We start from the raw sequence: 21,636 nt of genomic DNA on the forward strand, positions 1-21,636 counted from the left end.
CTGTGGAGTAATTTTAGATTTGAAAGATAAGTCACACCAATATTAAAATATAAATAGTTACTTTAACCTGTAGCTCACAGATCTATTGATGTTACTGTGGAGTAGTTTTAGATTTGAAAGATAAGTCACACTAATATTAAAATATAAATAGTTACTTTAACCTGTAGCTCACAGATCTATTGATGTTACTGTGGAGTAGTTTTAGATTTGAAAGATAAGTCACACCAATATTAAAATCTAAATAGTTACTTTAAACTTGTAGCTCACAGACCTATTGATGTTACTGTGGAGTAGTTTTAGATTTGAAAGATAAGTCACACCAATATTAAAATCTAAATAGTTACTTTAAACTTGTAGCTCACAGATCTATTGATGTTACTGTGGAGTAGTTTTAGATTTGAAAGATAAGTCACACCAATATTAAAATATAAATAGTTACTTTAACCTGTAGCTCACAGATCTATTGATGTTACTGTGGAGTAGTTTTAGATTTGAAAGATAAGTCACACCAATATTAAAATATAAATAGTTACTTTAAACTTGTAGCTCACAGATCTATTGATGTTACTGTGGAGTAGTTTTAGATTTGAAAGATAAGTCACACCAATATTAAAATCTAAATAGTTACTTTAAACTTATAGCTCACAGATCTATTGCTAGCATCGTGTATGTAATCTTAATTTTGGTTTTTGAGTCACATCAGTATTAAATTAAGGCCTCAGAAATATATGTTGTAAGTCTTTATTTGGCTTGCTTGAATTACGCCGAAAGCTACACGAGGGCTATCTGTGCTAGCCGTCCCTAATTTAGTAGTGTAAGACTAAAGGGAAGGCAGCTAATCATCACCACTTATCACCAACTTCAAGGCTACTCTTTTACTAACGAAAAGTGGTAGTGACCGTCACATTATAATTACCCCACGGCTGAATGATTGAGCATGTTTGGTGTGACGGAGCTTTGAACCCACGATATTCGGAGTACGAGTCGAGTGTCTTAACCATTTGGCTATGGTGGGCCTTGTCTGTTTCTTTTGTCTTAACCATTTGCCTATGCTGGGCCTTGTCTGTTTCTTTTGTCTTAACCATTTGGCTATGTTGGGCCTTGTCTGTTTCTTTTGTCTTAACCATTTGGCTATGCTGGGCCTTGTCTGTTTCTTTTGTCTTAACCATTTGGCTATGCTGGGCCTTGTCTGTTTCTTTTGCAAAATAACAAAAGGAAATTTTAACAAAAGTTTGATTTTAAAGTCATTGCGACTGCAGAGTGTGTTTAAAGTTCACATAAGGCCTGTAAAATCTGTAAAGTATGTTTAAAGTTCACATAATGCCTGTAAAATCTATAAAGTGTGTTTAAAGTTCACATAATACCTGTAAAATCTGTAAAGTGTGTTTAAAGTTTACATAAGACCTGTAAAATCTGTAAAGCATGTTTAAAACATACATAAGATCTGAAATCTGTAAAACGTGTTTAAATTTTACAAATAATCTGAAACGTGTTAAATGTACTTACACTTCACGTAGGTCCTAAAATCTGTAAAAGTGTTTAAAACATACATAAAATCTGAAATCTCTAAAATGTTTTCAAAATTTACAAATAATCTGTAATCTGTAAAAATCAGTTGCTTTTACTCTTTCATCCAGAGTTCGTGCTGACACGGACTATTTACATTACAATTCGTTACGTTCTCTCGTGAAGTCTTCTATACATCTTATAAGAAGAAAAAAACACGAATTTTAAAAATAATGTTTGATCATCATTATAAGTTTAAGAGAAAATATAAAGATTAGAGTTCTTTCAAACTGAGTACTTACGTTAAGAATTGTATAAGAATGTACTTTTGGTCAGTTCCATTTGTTTCAGCGACATATCTCACATGTCACATAAACAGTCAAGATTTAAATATATATTTAAAGATAAAAAATACTAGGGTAGATAAAATAATTTTTTTTAAATATTATACAAAATTTGACTTTCAAACGGGATCCTCAATGGCTCCTCTAAAAACTACAAACGTGGTTTCGATATCCTATTGTGTAGCTTTGAGCTTTGCTACAAAGAAACAAACAAAAATGTTCCACTTCTGTAAGGAAATTATGTTATGCTTATAATGAACTCGTTATATTGAGTAGTGAATTTAAAAGTTAAGTCTAAATTATTATGTTTGGTTAGAAATTTGACCGATTCGTCAAACAAATGCTTTCAACCATAATTTTTAACATATCTTTCAGTCAGGCATGTGAATTCATTTACTTAGTATGATTTAGGGTGCTCAACTTACAGTCTGCAGGTAGCAGGTTCGAATCTCATTATCGAGCATGCTCGCTCTTTCAACCGTGAGAACATGACAATGCGACGGTCAATCCCACTTTTGGTAAGTAGCAGTTCCAGAGTTGGCAAGAGTCTGTGTTGACTAGCTGTATTCTTTCTCTTTAGTCTATCAAAGTCGAATAGCTTTGCGCGAAATTCAAGAGCCATACAAATAGTTATTATGATGGAAGCTGCAACAAAACCTCGTGTCCCTAAAATATTTAAAATCGATTTTACATTAGAAGCTTTAAAAACTCACTAATTTGACTTATCTTTTTGGGAATATCTTTGTAATACATGACATTTACAATTCATAATATAACTTTAAGAAACCTTACTTCTATTATTTATTTTTTTTTAGGCCTGATATGTCCAGGTAGTTAGGGCACTCGACTCGTAACTGAGGGTCGGTGGTTCGAATCCCCGTCACACGAAACATGCTTGCTCTTTTAGCTGTTGAATCGTTATAATGTGACGGTCAATCCCATTATTCGTTGGTAAAGGCGTAGCACAACAGTTGGCGATGGGTGGTGATGACTAGTTGCCTTCCCTCTAGCCTTACACTACTAAATTGGGAACAGCTAGTGTAAATAGCCCTCTCGTAGCTCTGTACGATATTTTGAAAAATTAAACCAAACGAAAACTGCTTCCTTTTAAAAAGATGCTTAGAAACAAAAACGACAACAAAGGTTCACATTTCGTGTCCTAAAATATAATGTATTTTGCAGCACTCAGACTTTAAAGTTATTTTAAAGATTGAAAGACATAGTTTGCCCATCAAGTACAGATTTTGTTTTTCAAATGAATAACTTGCTGAAAAAGTTATAATTACACGACGGTTTGATCTATTTCGGTGTATTTTCTTCTAAATAAACGTTGTGCATTAAAGTAAAATCAATTCGGAAGTTGTTAAATTCAGCGACCTGATTGGTTATCTTGTGTTTAGAGCACGTTCCATCAATGAAGAATCCGCGAATCATTAGCTCATAGGAAACTTGTTTATTTCTATAGAGCAATCAAAATGAACTCCTGGTGTATGTAACCATAAACAAAAAAAATGTGCAAAATATTTGCGGAGTTAAACCGAAATTTAGCTCAGAAACTTTTAACAACTTATTTTAAAAAAACAAACAACTGTACTTTCCTTAAATTATCACATTTTCATTGCTACAAACGCCTTAAAGGACCAGATAACTTTGTTTTTGTTACTATGAAAATGATTATTTACAACCAGGGCGTTCAATCATAGATAAATTGACAATATAACCAATTTACTGTGTAGCACCGATTATGGTATTAGATAGGTAGCAGAAGAGAGGGCACCACTTCGGTTGGCTGAAATTTAGTTGTTGTTTTTGAATTAAGCACAAAGCTACACAATGGGCTATCTGTGATGTGCCCACCACGAGTATCGAAACCCGGTTTTTAGCGTTGTAAGTCCGCAGACATACTGCTGAGCCACTGGGGGGCAAAAATTTTGTTACATAGCATTATGAATTCACAGGGAGAGCATGTTTGGTATGACGGGGGATTCAAACCCGCGACCCTCAGATTAGGAGTTGAGTGCCTTAACCACTTGGCCGAGCCGGGCCTTTGAAATTTAGTGTGTAGCAGAAGAAAGGATGGCCATTTAGATTGGCTGGAGTTTAGTATATTAAAAAAAAAAAAACTATTTTGTATCTCTTAACATGTGTTTTCACGGACAATCTAGAAAAATAACCTCATAACATTAGTCATAATTTTGAGGTAATAAAGTAGTTTTAATATTGAGGAAATACATTTTAAACTAAAGTATTTCCGACGTAAATGTTGGTTTCTCGTGTGTTTTTTTTATTATTTTGTTTTATCCTATAGTTAAAAATTATCGATAAATCTCATCGACCGTGTTTTACGTGTGCAAGTACGGAAAGTAAATCCGACCTTTGCTCTTTCAAGCCGGATAAATCTTTGCTTGCAAAGGTTTCACGGTAATATAGTTCAAAAGACCACTTGCTTTATTCTTAAGTGGTGTAATCACGAATACGTTCGAGTTTTCAAAGCATATATTTGTTCACGCTAATAGGAATGCATCCAACAATAAGCGGCCCAGGCGCGTGCTGTATTCGGGAGCGCATACCACATCGTTAACGCCTTTGTGGCGAAAATCAAAAGAACTCCATTGCATCTGAGTGTAGTGACGAATATATCCCATTAGCCGTGTTTCGGGACATGCGCACTCGTGGTGATTACCTTAGATCTTTCAGAAGTGGATGTAATAATTCTTGCACGCAACTTATCCTAATAATCTTAGCGCCCCATCATACAAAATTGGTGTAAATGATGTCACTCAACTGAGCGAGTCCTAAGCACGTGCATATGTGTAGAAGTTCTAGCCCTAGGAATTGCAGTGCAAATTAAATCACGTGAACACACATTTTGTGCGTGTATGTGTACCACGGACAGCACTGATGAGAAAAATGAAAACATCGTTTGTGAATTAAATCCTTTGAGATTTGTGTCGTATCATAATAGAGGTACTCCTATGTACTTGTTATCGGATGTGGTTATTCCTGAAAGTCTCCCAGGAGACGTTTCTCTTCACACTTACCCTTCTAGTTAAAACGTAAAGACCGCTATAAAACAGTTCGGTATCAGAGTTACAGACGTTACTAAGAAACGAAAAAAAAAAACTCCCGTACAACCAGGCGATTATAAATATATAACAAAACCAGAGTATGTCTAAAGCACACCAGAGATAGTTTTAATATATTTTCAACTGGTGTTTGCAATTTTATCCAATAGACGGCGCGATTTGGTATTAAACATGAATATATTGAGTTGTTGGTTTGTTTGTTTTTTAGAATTTCGCACAAAGCTACACTGGGGCTATCTGTGCTAGCCGTCCCTAATTTAGCAGTGTAAGACTAGAGGGAAGGCAGCTAGTCATCACCACCCACCGCCAACTCTTGGGCCACTCGTTTACCAACGAATAGTGGAATTGACCGTCACATTATAACGCCCCCACGGCTGAAAGGGCAAGCATGTTTGGCGCGACCGGGATTTAAACCCGCGACCCTCAGATTACGAGTCGCACGCCTTAACACGCTTGGCCATGCCAGGCCAAATATACTGAGAAACATAATCAAATATAATGGATTATTTTAATGCATAAGTTGAAGCTTCAACTTCACTCAGAAATTATTTTATATGCCTCCTAGCGTTAAAAGACTGAAAGATAAATCTTAATGCTCGTCTTTAATACAAACACAAAGGATGGTCAGTTCTTTTATATCTTATTAAATGTAGACGATCGATTTCAAACATTAACCAAGAATTGGTATTAGATCCATTCCCAAGGCATAATTATAGCACACCCTTTATTACGTAGTAAATATCAATAAATTGCTATTTATTTATTGAAACAGGAACTAATCTGCCTTTAGATGAACTATTTATAGAACTAAATAAACTGCAGAACAACTTGAAGTTTGATTTATATGACTTTGCATCCTTTTAAGCCTAAAGTTGTGCAATAACAGATCATTTACGTATCCACTTACAGCATAAATTTCTTTCATAGTATTTTTATTTTTGGTTGTTTACGTGAAATCCATGAAATGTTTACCTTACAAGTAAACATACTGATAAAAGGTAAAATTGAAAGGAAAATTTGTGACGTAGAGGCCTAATGTTTTCTTCGATTGGCTGTACCCAGGCCTAACTGTATTTCTTTGATTTGCGAGCACTAGCTGTTTTGATGAGTTTTGAATAGGTGAAACAACAGCCAATAGGGAAAAGCATTAAACCTTTACATCACAGAATCTCCTTTCAAGTTTGCCTCAGTCTAAGAACACGTTAGAGTTATTTTTTCATTCACATACTTATATTTAGTGCAGTACTAGAAACCATCTTTTGCGTGTTTTTCTCTAGAAATTTTATCTAGAAAACGGAGTTTAATACAGAAAACGTGTTTTTTTTCATCTATTTGTTGAACATGTATACTTAATTAATAGTTAAATTCGTTTTGTTATCGTTAAATAATGATTGTAACTGTTTCTTACAAAATATAGCGAATATTGCAATTGTAACCTTAGAAACTTTCACTTGTACATCCGACCCGGCATGGCCAGGTAGTTAAGACACTTGACTTGTAATCCGATGGTTGCTGGTTCGAATCCCCATCACACCAACCATGCTCGTCCTTTCAGTCTGGGAGCATTGTAAAGTGATGGTTAATCCTACTATTAGTTGGTAAAAGAGTAGCCCAAGAGTTGGCAGTGTATGGTAGTCTCACATTGCTAAATTAGGGACGGCTAGCGCAGATAGCCCTCGTGTAGCTTTGCGCGAAATTCAAACCAAACCAGCTTGTTCATCCAACTAATAGCGTTTTTACTTGTCATCAGTGGTTTTAGACCAGAAGTATTATCTGCGCCTCTCTTCAGTTCTGCCACATCAAGTTTTGTGTTTATTTCTGCTACATCAGACCATGTGATACGTATAATACAGCCACGATTCTTTCTTTACGATTAACCACACAAGATGCTTGTGAGAAGTATAACATCTAAACAAAAAATACCTGGCCCGGTATGGCCACGTGGTTAGGGTGCCCGAATCTCAATCTGAGGGTCGCTGGTTCGAATCCCCGTCACACCAAACATGCTCGCCTTTTCTCTCGTTGGGCGTTATAATGTGACGGTTAATCCCATTATTCGTTGTTTAAAGTGTAGCCTAAAAGTTGGCGGGAGGTAGTGATGATTAGCTGCCTTTCCTCTACTCTTACACTGGTAAATTATGGACGGCTAACGCAAGTAGCCCTCGTGAAGCTTTGCGCAAAATTTATAACAGACCAATACCAAACTCTCATGATGACGAGAAATACAGTTGAAGTAAATATGTATTCTTAACACGACTGGTAGGGTTAGTTTTGAATTTCGCGCATAGTTACACAAGGACTATCTATACTAGCGCTCCATAATTTTTATAGGGTTATTTTGCCAACTCTTGGGCTACTGCTTTACCAACGGATAACGGGATTAATCGTAACATTATAACTCCTCTACGGTTGAGAGGGCGAGCATATTGGGTGCGAGGGGGATTTGAACCTGGGACCTTGAGACTACGAGTCGAGTGCCTAAACCACCTGGCCATGTCGGGTGGGTTGGTATGGGTATCAAAACTTAATTAAAATAAGGTACAGAACAATATTTCGACGTTTGAAGCCATCTTCAGGTTAACAAAGGGAGTTTGAAAACTTGAGAAAGCAAATTTTACGAAGGTTTACTTTGTTTTATGTGGTAAATTTATTGCTACTGAAGATTGGCAAAAATAATGGATCCTATCTGAAGAAGTTAATGATTAGTGAGGATAAAATATATCGAAATGATACAGGAAGTTAGATAACTTTATTAGAGTAATTATTTATCTATTCATAATGACTATGACCTTCATTATTTATTTTTTTTTGCACATGTAATTGATTCAATCTAAATTATGATATTAACGACGAAATATATCGCTAATAAATTGACAACGGAACTGAAGAAATAATTCATATATATCGTTATAAATGAGAACGTAAGAAAAGTAAAGTGATTCAACTATATTTACAACTATATTATTTAAGCGGACTTACAACGCTAAAATCAGGGGTTCGATTCCCCTCGGTGGACTCAGCATATAGCCCGATGTGGCTTTGCCATAAGAAAGCACACACATTTCTAGTCCTGATATGCTTGGGCAGTCTGCTTTGATTAGAAACGATATTAATTATTGTATAAAGTTTCAATTCAACTTAGCTTACTGACCAGTAAAAATAGCTAATGTCCACCCTTAAACACAGAGATGGCTTAAAATACTCAGTTAAAAAATTATTTGGTGGTTCATCAGGAATCCTGTATAATACAATTAAAATTAAAGAGATAACGAAATTCAGTTCAAGAAAACTCAGCCCCAAACATTGCTTTCTCCAGTAATTTGGAGCTCTGTAAGAATACGTCTTAATTATATTCTCTTTCCATCTCTCCAAAGGCCAAAACAAAATAAATTGATTCAGAGCTTGAAAATCCATTTTGTTTCCTGGTGATAATCAGGAGAACCAATTTGAGCGTTTGTTTGTTTTTTACTTTGCTTCTCTTCAAATCAGGTATAGTTTGAAAAACAAGACAGTTCTTTTTTTTTCATGTTCTTGAGCTTGTGATTGGAAAAGATCGGATGTAGGTACACGAGAGGGAGTGAAACGGTTCTCTAATCATCGGCTTAACAAGCACATCAAAGAAATTTTTATCGTCACAAAAGTAACGTCCAGATGTTTCCAGTAGGGAAATATATTTTCCAATTACCTGCTCTTTTTTTTTCAGAACAAAAGTCGTTGGTTATTTTATTTTAATTGTTTTCATCATTGCATTTATATATTTGTTGATGGACCAAGTCTGTCTTTCAGTGAAGTATTCTAACTACTTAAATAGCATTCTAGGCCCAGCATGGCCAGGTGATTATGACACTCGACTCGTAATCTGAGGGTCGCAGATTCGAATTCCCGTCGCACCAAACATGCTCGCCCTTTCAGCCGTGATGGCGTTATAATGTGATCGTCAATCCCACTATTCGTTGGTAAAAGAGTAGCCCAAGAGTTGGCGGTGGGTAGTGATAACTAGCTTCCTTTCTACTAGTCTTACGCTGCTAAATTACGGACGGCTAGCGCAAATAGCCCTCGTGTAGCTCTGCGCGAAATTCAAAACAAAATAACATTCTACTTTGTGAACTTCCACGAACAAAACAAGTTCGCTTTTCTGAACTGCCACCTCTTCTCGCCAAATGAATACATCTCTCTCAAAATATTCGAAAAAAGAAAATTGTAACAGTCATCGCTTAACCACAGCAAAAGAAAAGACAAGTACAAAACTCGAACGTTTTAGAACAATGGATTGCTATTCACGTACCCATTGCTTTTGAAATACGCTTTACTTCTTGCTATAATTTATTTTATTGATTTACATCGCTACCTCGCTGAAAACGGGTGTTAGAACTGATGTATTCTTTCAAGTTACACAATTTATGATACGAATTTAATTTTTGAGGTTATCATTTCTGTTCTTTTTGGAGTCATCTTCTGCCATCTTTGTTTCATTTTTCACAACTTAATAACTTTAAATCATCCTAACCTTTTTAACGTTATGTGTGCTTGAAAATTATACCTTTTCTACGTATTGCATATGTAAATCTTTGGGTAGATTTTGAACCGATAGAGCAACCGAACCAATGTTGTTATTTATTTGTTTGTGATGTTGCTGTTTTTTTGTAATAACGTAGGAAATATTATATTTACATTGACTTCATTCGTCAGATCGATTGACGGTTGGTAAACTATTCGTCTATTATAGTAAACTTGTTTTTTTTTCTATTTATCTAACTGGTTTGAACTGCCAAAACACGTTAGGCCTAACTCTTCTGTTTGTGGCACGTTGTGGCCCAGTGGTTAACATATCAGGCTACGTTACGAAAGTTCTAAGGTTCAATTTGATGACACTGAACACATCCCACACAAGGTACGTTGTAAAAGTGAAAGTCTATCCTGTTACATTGTGGAAACAGATGCTGCTGTCCGCCAGCCTCTCATCTGATTAGTAGCTCAGAATGAGGGTTTGGTTTGGTTTGAATTTCGTGCAAAGCAACACAGTCTATAATGTGAGACGGTCAATAATCAATTACGTTTGTTAACAATCTTATTAGAATTGTATCCCTACAGCTATTTTCGTAATTCTGCCAGGTATAGTGAGCCAAACTTCATTAATGTTGATATCATGTGATCACCCACCCATACCACACACACACTCACATCTGAAATCAGTTATTGAGTCTTAAGGGACTCGCACATATTATCAGTCATTATTGTCCAGCAGAGAAAATAAAATAATCTATTATTGATGTTCCATATTTGGCAGAGTGGAGTAACACTGGACCTGAGTTGATCATACCTGTGGCGTCACATTCTCCATTTGTTTTTTGCAATTAAGGAGAAAACGTTTAACTTCTGGAGAAGATTAAACAGTCCACCCTGCTCTTATAAGAGCCTCATAGTTTATAAAGAAGTGGGATAGCAGAGAAGAAAATAAACAACTTGATTCTCGTCGTTTCGCATATTTCAATCCAAATCTACGAGACTTAATATATTCGATTTCTTTTTTTTTTCTTTTTTGACTAAGAATATTTCTGAACAAGAGTTTGTTTGTGTTGAGTTTCTTACAAAGCTACACCAGGAACTAAATGCGCTGGCCGTCCCTACTTTAGCAGTGCAAAGCTAGAGAGAGGGCAGCTAGTTATCATCATCCACCGCCAACTGTTGGGCTACTCTTTTACAAACGAATATTTGGATTGGCAATCATAACGTTTTTATGGCTAAAAGGGTGAGTAGTTATGATGACGGGAATTGAACCCGCGACTCTCATATTGCGGGTTGAACACCTTAACCATCGGGCTATGCCAGGCCCAAAGTGAAAAATCTCTGACCTGTCCAGTTAACCCTTGAACGTATAAGATGGTAATTGAATTTAATAATTCCGGTTTAATATTCCTTTATCTGTCCACTAACGATAGTTACGAATAATATATAAGATTCTGTTATTTTTCAAATCATTTCATTTATAAAGTACTATATATCTTTAAGACATATAGGACTTTATAAATAAAATAAATACTCGCCCACTCTCCATTGGTAGAACGGAATTTCTATTAACTTACAACACTAGAAAATGAGTTTCGCTGAGCATGTGGGCAGAGCACAGATATTCCATTGGGTAGCTTTGCGCTTAACTACAAACAATAATTACTTCTAATGATAAGTGTACGTAAGTTATATATTAAAATGTTTATTTTAGAATTTATTTAGTCGGGTCTCTACATTTTCATACTTGGAACATAAAATTCTCAACGAAGTGGATTTATGCCAGCATAATGAAAGCTAACGTGGAAAGCTTCGTGTTATGGAAAAGTTTAACTTGTTGTTTTGAATTAAGTACAAAGCTGCACAATGGGCTATCTGTGCTTCACTTTTAGTAAGTGTCATTGTCCACCAATACATATTATAACACAGCTGTAATCATTCTTTTTATCCAGTCTCAAAAATGTAGAACGCGTTACACTTACTTCCATAGGTAGTTGTTTACGGTTTGCCGCTGGTACGGTGGTAAGTCTACGGATTTATAACGCTAAAATCAGGGGTTCGATTCCCCGCGGTGGACTCAGCAGATAGCCTTCTTTGCTATAAGAAAACACACCCACACATTGGACTCAATAGATAACCTGGTGAAGCTTTGCAATAAGAAAACACACACTCACTTATGTGCTCGTAAATTAACGGAATATTTGAATGCAACACATGAAATTACTCAAAATGTATTTTACTTATAAAAACGAACTAAGAAAACTGAGTGATACAATTGGTCCTTCGATACTCACTTTACAAAATAGTTAATGTTTTATATATTTATATATACAATTAAATGTAAAAATAAACGTAGGTTGTATATTTATTTAGACCTTGGCGTGGCCCGATGATTGGCGTATTATAGACTTCGTATCGAAAGTGTCTAATGACTGGTTTCCGATATGTCAACAAATATGCTCCACGCCTTCAGTTGTGGGAGTTAGAGCTATGACAGTCAGCTTTCCTTTTACTTTCAGCCATGAATGTTCTCGTGTTTTCTTCTTACTGTTCTATATTCTGAATGTTCTTAACTGTAGCTTACTTGTACAGCCCCCCGCTAGTACACCGGTAAGTCTGCGGATTTACAACGCTAAAATCAGGGGTTCGATTCCCTTCGGTGGGCTCAGCAGATAGCCCGATGTGGCTTTGCTATAAGAAAACACACACACTTACTTGTACAATTTCCTTTACTTTCAACCATGAATGTTCTCGTGTTTTCTTCTTACTGTTCTATATTTTGAATGTTCTTAACTGTAGCTTACTTGTACAATTCCCTTTACTTTCAATCATAATGGGTAAGGGTTACTTTTTTTTCTTGTTCAATCTTATACCGTCTCAATTCAATCTCAACAACAATTGATAACAATGTCGTTTGTTCTCTTTCTCTCCACAACGCATTTGCATTTGTTTGATTGTTTTATATTTAACTATTCATGACTCTGGGTATTTTGAATTATGGTTGTGAAAACACAAAACGTTATCGGTCTTCCTTCATGGATAAAATATGGTTAACCTGAAGCAGTAATTTCTATCTTATTAATTTTTCAATGGTCCCTGTGTTTTGTACTATTGCCACATTTCCCAGGCGGGACTCTGTAACATTTTGTTCTCTACGACCCATGGGAAATCAACAAAAGGATATGTCTTCCTCAAACCTAGTTTAGTTGAAAATAACAGGCAACTTTGTGCACTTCCTCATGTTGATAAACAATTCTTTTCTTCATTCAGAGCCTGTATATTTCTTATTAGAAATCGGCGCGTGGTTTACTTCACTTTAGATTCGATGTGTGTTAAGACGGTTTGAATTCAATGTTAATGCATTTCTGTTTAAAAACAACAACCAAATTTAACTTACCCTGGACCTGTCATGACCAGGTGGGTTAAGGCATTCGATTCGTAATCCGATGGTCGAGGATTCGAATCTCCGTTGCACCAAATCTACTCGCCATTTCAGCCGTAGGGGCGTTATAATGATTCGGTCAATCCCACTATTCGTTTGTAAAAGAGTAGCCCAAGAGTTGGCGGTGGGTGGTGATGACTAGTTGCCTTCCCTGTAATCTTACACTGCAAAAGTAGGGACGGCTAGCACAGATAGCCCTCGTGTAGCTTTGCGCGAAATTCAAAAAGCAAACAAACTTACCCTGTGTAAATTCACGAATGTTTTAGTTTTTCGTCAGCAAACACACATCACACTTTCGTGATGTTAAAGCGTCTCTCCATTTGATATTGTATTAAACAATGAAACTACGAAACGTATGCTTTCTACCACAACTAGTCAACTTCGCCTCATTACCCATTTACACGAAAAATAATTATTTAGCTACTATCTCATGTTAAAACTTATCTGTATTTGAACGTTTCTGATGGTGACCACGAGGTTGCTTAGGTTTAAAATTTTCAACTTTTTATGAACACTACTATACAAATAAATTCATTAAAAATGATAGCATTATCTCTTTTCAATTATAGATTTTCATGCGTAAAGTATCAATAACAGTATCAGAAATATATCGAAAAAATACAATTATTCTAGGTCAGAGACTTTCGTCACCTGAGTTATTCATTCACGTTAAGATTTTTTACCCGTCGAACATTATTCAGTGTTTTTACTTTTAAGAGATATTATAATATTATTGATAAATTAAAGAATAATTAATTTCTACATAAATCTTACTAAGAATATTTAAATAATAGTCATCGTCTCTTTAACGGTTTGTCATCTCATAATTTTTATCATTTCTCTTGCACTCCTATATATGTCTGTCACTTTGTTACTGTAAGTAGGTTGTATATCCGAATTATATATGGTAGCAATGCAAACAAAGTTTTAAAATTGTTTGTTTAAGGTTCGAAAGTAGATTGTAAAATCTTCAAAATAGACATATAAACTTATCAGTTCCGGTGCAGTGTGCTGTTAGATATAGTTACATACTGCATTGCTTATGGTGGACTTTATTTCGTTTTTTTAGTTGGTGCATAAAAATGTCATGGATGTAATAGTATTCTGAAGTGTATAAGACATATACAAGTTCTTCACATCATTTTTAAGTACTTTATCTCCAGTAACTTATTTGTAGCCTCGTATTTCAAACAAGTCGCTCATCAACATTGTTCAGATGGTTTTAGGGCGCTCTATTCGTAATATTTCATTCGTTATAACGTAACGGTCATTTCCACAATTCGTTGGTTAAAGAATAGCCCAAGAGGTGGCGGTGGGTGGTGATGATCAACTGCATTCATTCTAGTGTTACACTGCTAAATTATGTACGACTAGCACAGATAGCTCTTGTGTAGCTTTGCTCGAAATTCAAAACAAACAAACAAACAAACCCATAAAATATTAAAACTCTTATTCTCCACAACTGATTTGAACACATCAATTTTGTTTCTAATACTTCTAGCGTTACGATAGTTACATTTAATCACAGGCTTTAATTTAGGTTCACGTTTTATTCATGCTGTACGTGTTTTCCTGTCAGTTATATTTCCCACTTTTGTTACAAGACAACCCTCACCTCTGTCTAGCCCTAGTTTGAATCTATTACTACAACTGGATTAATAGCCCTTGCTAACATGCTAGTTCCTGCCTCGTTCAGGTTCAATCTAACCATTTCAAAAAGATTAACTATCCCATTAAAATTATCACACAAATCCAACCAGCCTATTATCTCATCCCTACATATTGATATAAGCCTGGCATTCAGTCTTAGTGACGCACTTAGTATCTAATCCCCTCAATTTATCCTTGACAAAATAAACTTATGTCCCCTTTCCTTAAATAGTCTTATCAGTGTTTCGCATTTATCAATAAGCTTCTCAGTTTCATCTTTCCTTACATCATTAGCCCAACCTGTAGCACAAAAACTACGATTGTTACTCGCATTCTTAACTGTCCCTCTGATTCTGTCAGTTATATCCTGTATAGCAGAAACATATTTTTTAATTATATTTATACCACATACTACTCTAACTGCATGCCTAATTAGAGAGTCACCTACAACTATAATTTCAATATCCTTTAAACAATCATTCCTCGTGATCCCTTCTTTTTACCTTACCTACTCCCCCTCATCACTAGCAAGTGCAACGACCCGGTTGCTAAACCTAAACCCAACCAATTCCTTGCCATGAAATTCATTATTTTCCAATGTTTTAGCCATATTTTCTTTCTTAGCTCCCTTGAACTCCTGCTTATCAACTGCACTCCTTGCGTGTGAAAGTTCAACTTCTTCACTAAGCCTGGCCACTACTCCAAGCAATTCACATTTCTCATTTTCCAACTCTACAATTTTACCCCACACACACAAAACCTCCAGTTTCTCTTCTAACTTACATACCCTGATATGGGGGCGTGTTTTATTTTTACATCAGTTTTTATTTTTACCTCTGTTGAAACTCTTCTGGCATTTATAATATTAAGGGCGTGTTATATTTCTACACTAGTCTTTTACCCCTTATTGAAACTCTTCTAGCCTTTATAAGGTTAAGAGCGTATTGTACCTCTACATTGGCCTTTTACCCCTTATTGAAACTCTTCTAGCCTTTATAAGGTTAAGAGCGTATTGTACCTCTACATTGGCCTTTTACCCCTTATTGAAACTCTTCTAGCCTTTATAAGGTTAAGGGCGTGTTGTACCTCTACATTGGCCTTTTACCCCTTATTGAAATTTTCTGTTACAGGTGAGTTTTCACAAACAAGCAGAATGTACACAGTTGAATTTTGTTAGGGTTTAAAATAATACCTGTCAGTAGCATACCGTTAATCACATAAAAAGTTTCTACAAGACTTAAATATAAAGCAGTTTGATGTATGTATTTTCATTCACGATTACATACAACATGCACGTCTTGTGTTGTTATGTTACATTAAATATTAACTGTGTCAATAAATCGTCTAAGAAACAATTAAACGGTTCCTTTTACTATTCTGTTAAACTATCACGTTTGTTTGTTTTTCGAAAAATCAAATTACTATACAGAAATGTAATTGAAGTATCTATTGAAAATTATATTTATTTATCAAATGGATTTATCGATTTTATTAATAATAAAGTTCGATAAATAACTGAAGTGATTTTCGGCTGATAACAACCTATGGCAGAAAGTCCATTTCACTTTCAACGTAACTGTTTTTGTGTTTGAGCAAATCCATCGAATTTCCTAGCTAACCCTAATAACTTAAAAGATGTATCACAAATAAATGTTTACAGAAAACCTCAATAACATCTAGAACAATAAATTCCAATTTTAATAAAATACAACAACTTTAATGCTGTCCAAAACAATGATGTTGTCCGACAAACATGAAACATCTTTCAAACAACAACAACCATCACTTGTGTGTTTCCTAGTAACTTTTAGTAACTCGACACAGCATAAAAATAAATGTTACACTTCCTAACTGTCCCTCTAAGCGTAGTAACGTAATAGACTTTACCCTGATGTTGTATCGTGCTGGAAAACATTTCCAGAGCTTAGAAACAGGTACGTGACTGTAGCATTTCATGAACGCTGACAAACATGTCTTATGTTCAGTTTACAAGCTGTATATATTCCCACGTTTCTGAATGATTTGTATATATATTACTCTATGTTAGTGTATTTATTTACGTTTCGAAAGTGATAGATATTTTCTTATCATCCACATTGTTATAATTTTTCTCTGTTTATCTTTCTTGACAGTATTCTGTTCGCAGACATTGTTGGATTCACAGTATTAGCTTCGCAGTGTTCGGCCCAAGAACTGGTTCGCTTGCTAAACGAACTGTTTGGAAGGTTTGACCAGCTGGCCAGTGTAAGTTTCGCTTTCCTTGTTCCATCCTACACTATAGTAGTATTTTTTCGTATTATTTTCTTCAGTATTTCAACGAAGTGAAATAGATATATTGGACGTGGATAATAAATAAAACAAGGTAATGCTAGAACTGCTGTTTATCAAGTTGTGGAAAAGGTGGCTTTATCGATAAGATTTCTTAAAGCTACACGAGGGCTATCTGCGCTAGCCGTCCCTAATTTAGCAGTGTAAGACAAGAGGGAAGGCAGCTAGTCCTCACCACTCACCGCCAAATCTTGGGCTACTTTTTTTATTAACGAATAGTGGGATTGACCGCACATTATAACGCCCCCACGGCTGAAAGGGGAAGCATGTCTGGTGCGACGGGAATTCGAACCCGCGACCCTCAGATTACGAGTCGAACGTCTTAACCCACCTGGCCATGATGAGCCTTTCTATTATGTGTTGGCAAATAAACAAATATAACGTTTTATAGAATGTTTTAATCCAATAAAAAAATATTTTCTGATAACACAAAAATGTTATGTTTTTCTTTCGTCCATTAAAATTATTTTGCGATTAGTGGATGACATTGTTTAAGCAGTTGGTTATCTTTGAGGACCGAAATTATTTTTATATTGTACCTTTCTGTAATCTCAACACGCTTCATTGTTTATATGAATATTTTTACTGATTAATATTGTTTTACTTCTTATTTGTTCTATTGTCAATCCTATATTATTTATTAGTCTATCTCAGATGTTCAATAAACACTGTATATACATATAATGAGTATGGATAGTGCTTATCTTGATATCCAGGGCTCGAGTAGTATATTGATTAGTAAGCCGGACTGTGAATCTACGAATCCCTAACTGACGTGCTGTTACCGAATAAAAATCGCGCTTGACATTTTTTGAGGGACGTTATAAGAGTGACAGTCAAATCTTACTATCCTATTAGAACAGTAGCCCAAGAGTTGGCGATGGTTGATGTATCCTAATTGTCTTCTCTCTTGTTTTTCAATTCTAAATTAGGAACGACTAGTTCAGATAGCTCTGGTTTAGCGCCATTTCAGGCTTAAACAAACAATTAAAGGATTTCGTGTTCCATTACACGTGTCATGAGAAACTATAACGTGTCACTAGTCATAGTAATCAGTAAGGCATTGTCTAAACACAAATCAAGGTAATACAAATGATATAATCATCTTTTGATCTTCTGAACAGAAGACAGGAATTACAAAAATACCGAAAAGCTCCGAAGAAAAAAATCCGTAGATAGAAACAAATGTGCAATCTATCATATACCTTTCAGTTCGCATTAATATCAGTTTAGCAGCATGAAACAGGAAGACAAGAGCTAATGGGGTACTTTTAGCTTGTGAAATTCCCTCCTTGGGTATCAGACTGATAAATCTAATCCAAAACATGCATGAATACGGGAATAATTTGATAAATGGGTCGCAATATAATCATAATTACGTATATCAAGGCCCGGCAAGGCCCCTTGTGTTAAGGCGTTCGACTCGTAATCCGAGGGTCGCGGGTTCGAATCCCGGTCGCACGAAACATGCTCACCCTTTCATTCGTGGGGGTGTTATAATGTGACGATCAATCCCACTATTCGTTGGTAAGAGAGTAGCCCAAGAGTTGGCGGTGGGTGGTGATGACTAGCTGCTTTTCCTCTAGTCTTACAGTGCTAAATTAGGGACGGCTAGTGCAGATAGCCCTCGAGTAGCTTTGCGCGAAATAAAAAAAAAACAAACAAACGTATATCAAACTGAAGAAATGCAAGTAAAAGTTGAACGAGACCTGAGTACATGTTTTACAGTGAAGCAAAGCCAGTATAAAAAATGTCAACACGAACTAAGTTTGGACAAGTATTGAAGTAAAATACCAAGTGAAACGGAAAAGGTCTAAACCAACCCAATGTTGAAATCAAAATTCTCATATTATCAGAAATGAAAATCAGAACAAACAAAATTCAGTTTTTAAGATTGCTCAGATTGATTCGAGAAATACGAACAGACTCATAAAAATAAATAAGAAATATTTATTAAACATAGAACTTTGCATAAACAAAGAAAAGAAGGTGGTAATGAAAAATAGATTTATATTTTAAGACTTCATACAAAGAACTCAACATTAAGACACGCATTTTCCTATGTAGTTTAATCTTAACTCATAGGAATCACAACTGTCCTAACACAAAGAGATTTGTTTTCCTTGGTTCAAAGACCCTTAGAACAAAATCAGAGAGTCAAAGTAAACAGCAAAACTCTTGGTAAAAATAAGGAAGTCAAAATGAATACCTTTTGGCTCAAAAATCTTGGTGCAAAATGAGAGTCAAAATAAATGCCAATTATTTTTCTTCTGACAATTCAGAAATAAACGTTTTAAAGGATCATAATGGTAGAATTATTTTCATTCAGACTCATACTGAGCTATCAAAGGATCATAATGGTAGAATCATTTTCATTCAGACTCATACTGAGCTATCAAAGGATCATAATGGTAGAATCATTTTCATTCAGACTCATACTGAGCTATCAAAGGATCATAATGGTAGAATCATTTTCATTCACACTCATACTGAGCTATCAAAGGATCATAATGGTAGAATCATTTTCATTCAGGCTCATACTGAGCTATCAAAGGATCATAATGGTAGAATCATTTTCATTCAGACTCATACTGAGCTATCAAAGGATCATAATGGTAGAATCATTTTCATTCAGACTCATACTGAGCTATCAAAGGATCATAATGGTAGAATCATTTTCATTCAGACTCATACTGAGCTATCAAAGGATCATAATGGTAGAATCATTTTCATTCAGGCTCATACTAAGCTATCAAAGGATCATAATGGTAGAATCATTTTCATTCAGACTCATACTGAGCTATCAAAGGATCATAATGGTAGAATCATTTTCATTCAGACTCATACTGAGCTATCAAAGGATCATAATGGTAGAATCATTTTCATTCAGACTCATACTGAGCTATCAAAGGATCATAATGGTAGAATCATTTTCATTCAGACTCATACTAGAGTTATCAAAGGATCATAATGGTAGAATCATTTTCATTCAGACTCATACTGAGCTATCAAAGGATCATAATGGTAGAATCATTTTCATTCAGACTCATACTGAGCTATCAAAGGATCATAATGGTAGAATCATTTTCATTCAGACTCATACTGAGCTATCAAAGGATCATAATGGTAGAATCATTTTCATTCAGACTCATACTGAGCTATCAAAGGATCATAATGGTAGAATCATTTTCATTCAGACTCATACTGAGCTATCAAAGGATCATAATGGTAGAATCATTTTCATTCAGACTCATACTGAGCTATCAAAGGATCATAATGGTAGAATCATTTTCATTCAGACTCATACTGAGCTATCAAAGGATCATAATGGTAGAATCATTTTCATTCAGACTCATACTGAGCTATCAAAGGATCATAATGGTAGAATCATTTTCATTCAGACTCATACTGAGCTATCAAAGGATCATAATGGTAGAATCATTTTCATTCAGACTCATACTGAGCTATCAAAGGATCATAATGGTAGAATCATTTTCATTCAGACTCATACTGAGCTATCAAAGGATCATAATGGTAGAATCATTTTCATTCAGACTCATACTGAGCTATCAAAGGATCATTATGGTAGAATCATTTTCATTCAGACTCATACTGAGCTATCAAAGGATCATAATGGTAGAATCATTTTCATTCAGACTCATACTGAGCTATCAAAGGATCATAATGGTAGAATCATTTTCATTCAGACTCATACTGAGCTATCAAAGGATCATTATGGTAGAATCATTTTCATTCAGACTCATACTGAGCTATCAAAGGATCATAATGGTAGAATCATTTTCATTCAGACTCATACTGAGCTATCAAAGGACCATAATGGTAGAATCATTTTCATTCAGACTCATACTGAGCTATCAAAGGATCATAATGGTAGAATCATTTTCATTCAGACTCATACTGAGCTATCAAAGGATCATAATGGTAGAATCATTTTCATTCAGACTCATACTGAGCTATCAAAGGATCATAATGGTAGAATCATTTTCATTCAGACTCATACTGAGCTATCAAAGGATCATAATGGTAGAATCATTTTCATTCAGACTCATACTGAGCTATCAAAGGATCATAATGGTAGAATCATTTTCATTCAGACTCATACTGAGCTATCAAAGGATCATAATGGTAGAATCATTTTCATTCAGACTCATACTGAGCTATCAAAGGATCATAATGGTAGAATCATTTTCATTCAGACTCATACTGAGCTATCAAAGGATCATAATGGTAGAATCATTTTCATTCAGACTCATACTGAGCTATCAAAGCATCATAATGGTAGAATCATTTTCATTCAGACTCATACTGAGCTATCAAAGGATCATAATGGTAGAATCATTTTCATTCAGACTCATACTGAGCTATCAAAGGATCATAATGGTAGAATCATTTTCATTCAGACTCATACTGAGCTATCAAAGGATCATAATGGTAGAATCATTTTCATTCAGACTCATACTGAGCTATCAAAGGATCATAATGGTAGAATCATTTTCATTCAGACTCATACTGAGCTATCAAAGGATCATAATGGTAGAATCATTTTCATTCAGACTCATACTGAGCTATCAAAGGATCATAATGGTAGAATCATTTTCATTCAGACTCATACTGAGCTATCAAAGGATCATAATGGTAGAATCATTTTCATTCAGACTCATACTGAGCTATCAAAGGATCATAATGGTAGAATCATTTTCATTCAGACTCATACTGAGCTATCAAAGGATCATAATGGTAGAATCATTTTCAT

The 21,636-nt window shown here is 35.2% G+C and overlaps 1 pseudogene across 1 annotated transcript in view; it reads left to right on the forward strand.

Moving 5' to 3' along the window:
• Nucleotides 1-21,636, forward strand: part of LOC143234276 (adenylate cyclase 1-like) — a 100,933-nt pseudogene that overhangs the window by 18,902 nt on the left and 60,395 nt on the right. The window contains exon 3 of the transcript XR_013018574.1: nucleotides 16,667-16,778. The product of XR_013018574.1 is annotated as an adenylate cyclase 1-like (transcript). The remainder of the gene's footprint in view (nucleotides 1-16,666; nucleotides 16,779-21,636) is intronic.

Source organism: Tachypleus tridentatus, chromosome 12 (genome assembly GCF_004210375.1).
Source record: "Tachypleus tridentatus isolate NWPU-2018 chromosome 12, ASM421037v1, whole genome shotgun sequence".
NCBI classification, from domain to species: Eukaryota; Metazoa; Arthropoda; class Merostomata; order Xiphosura; family Limulidae; genus Tachypleus; species Tachypleus tridentatus.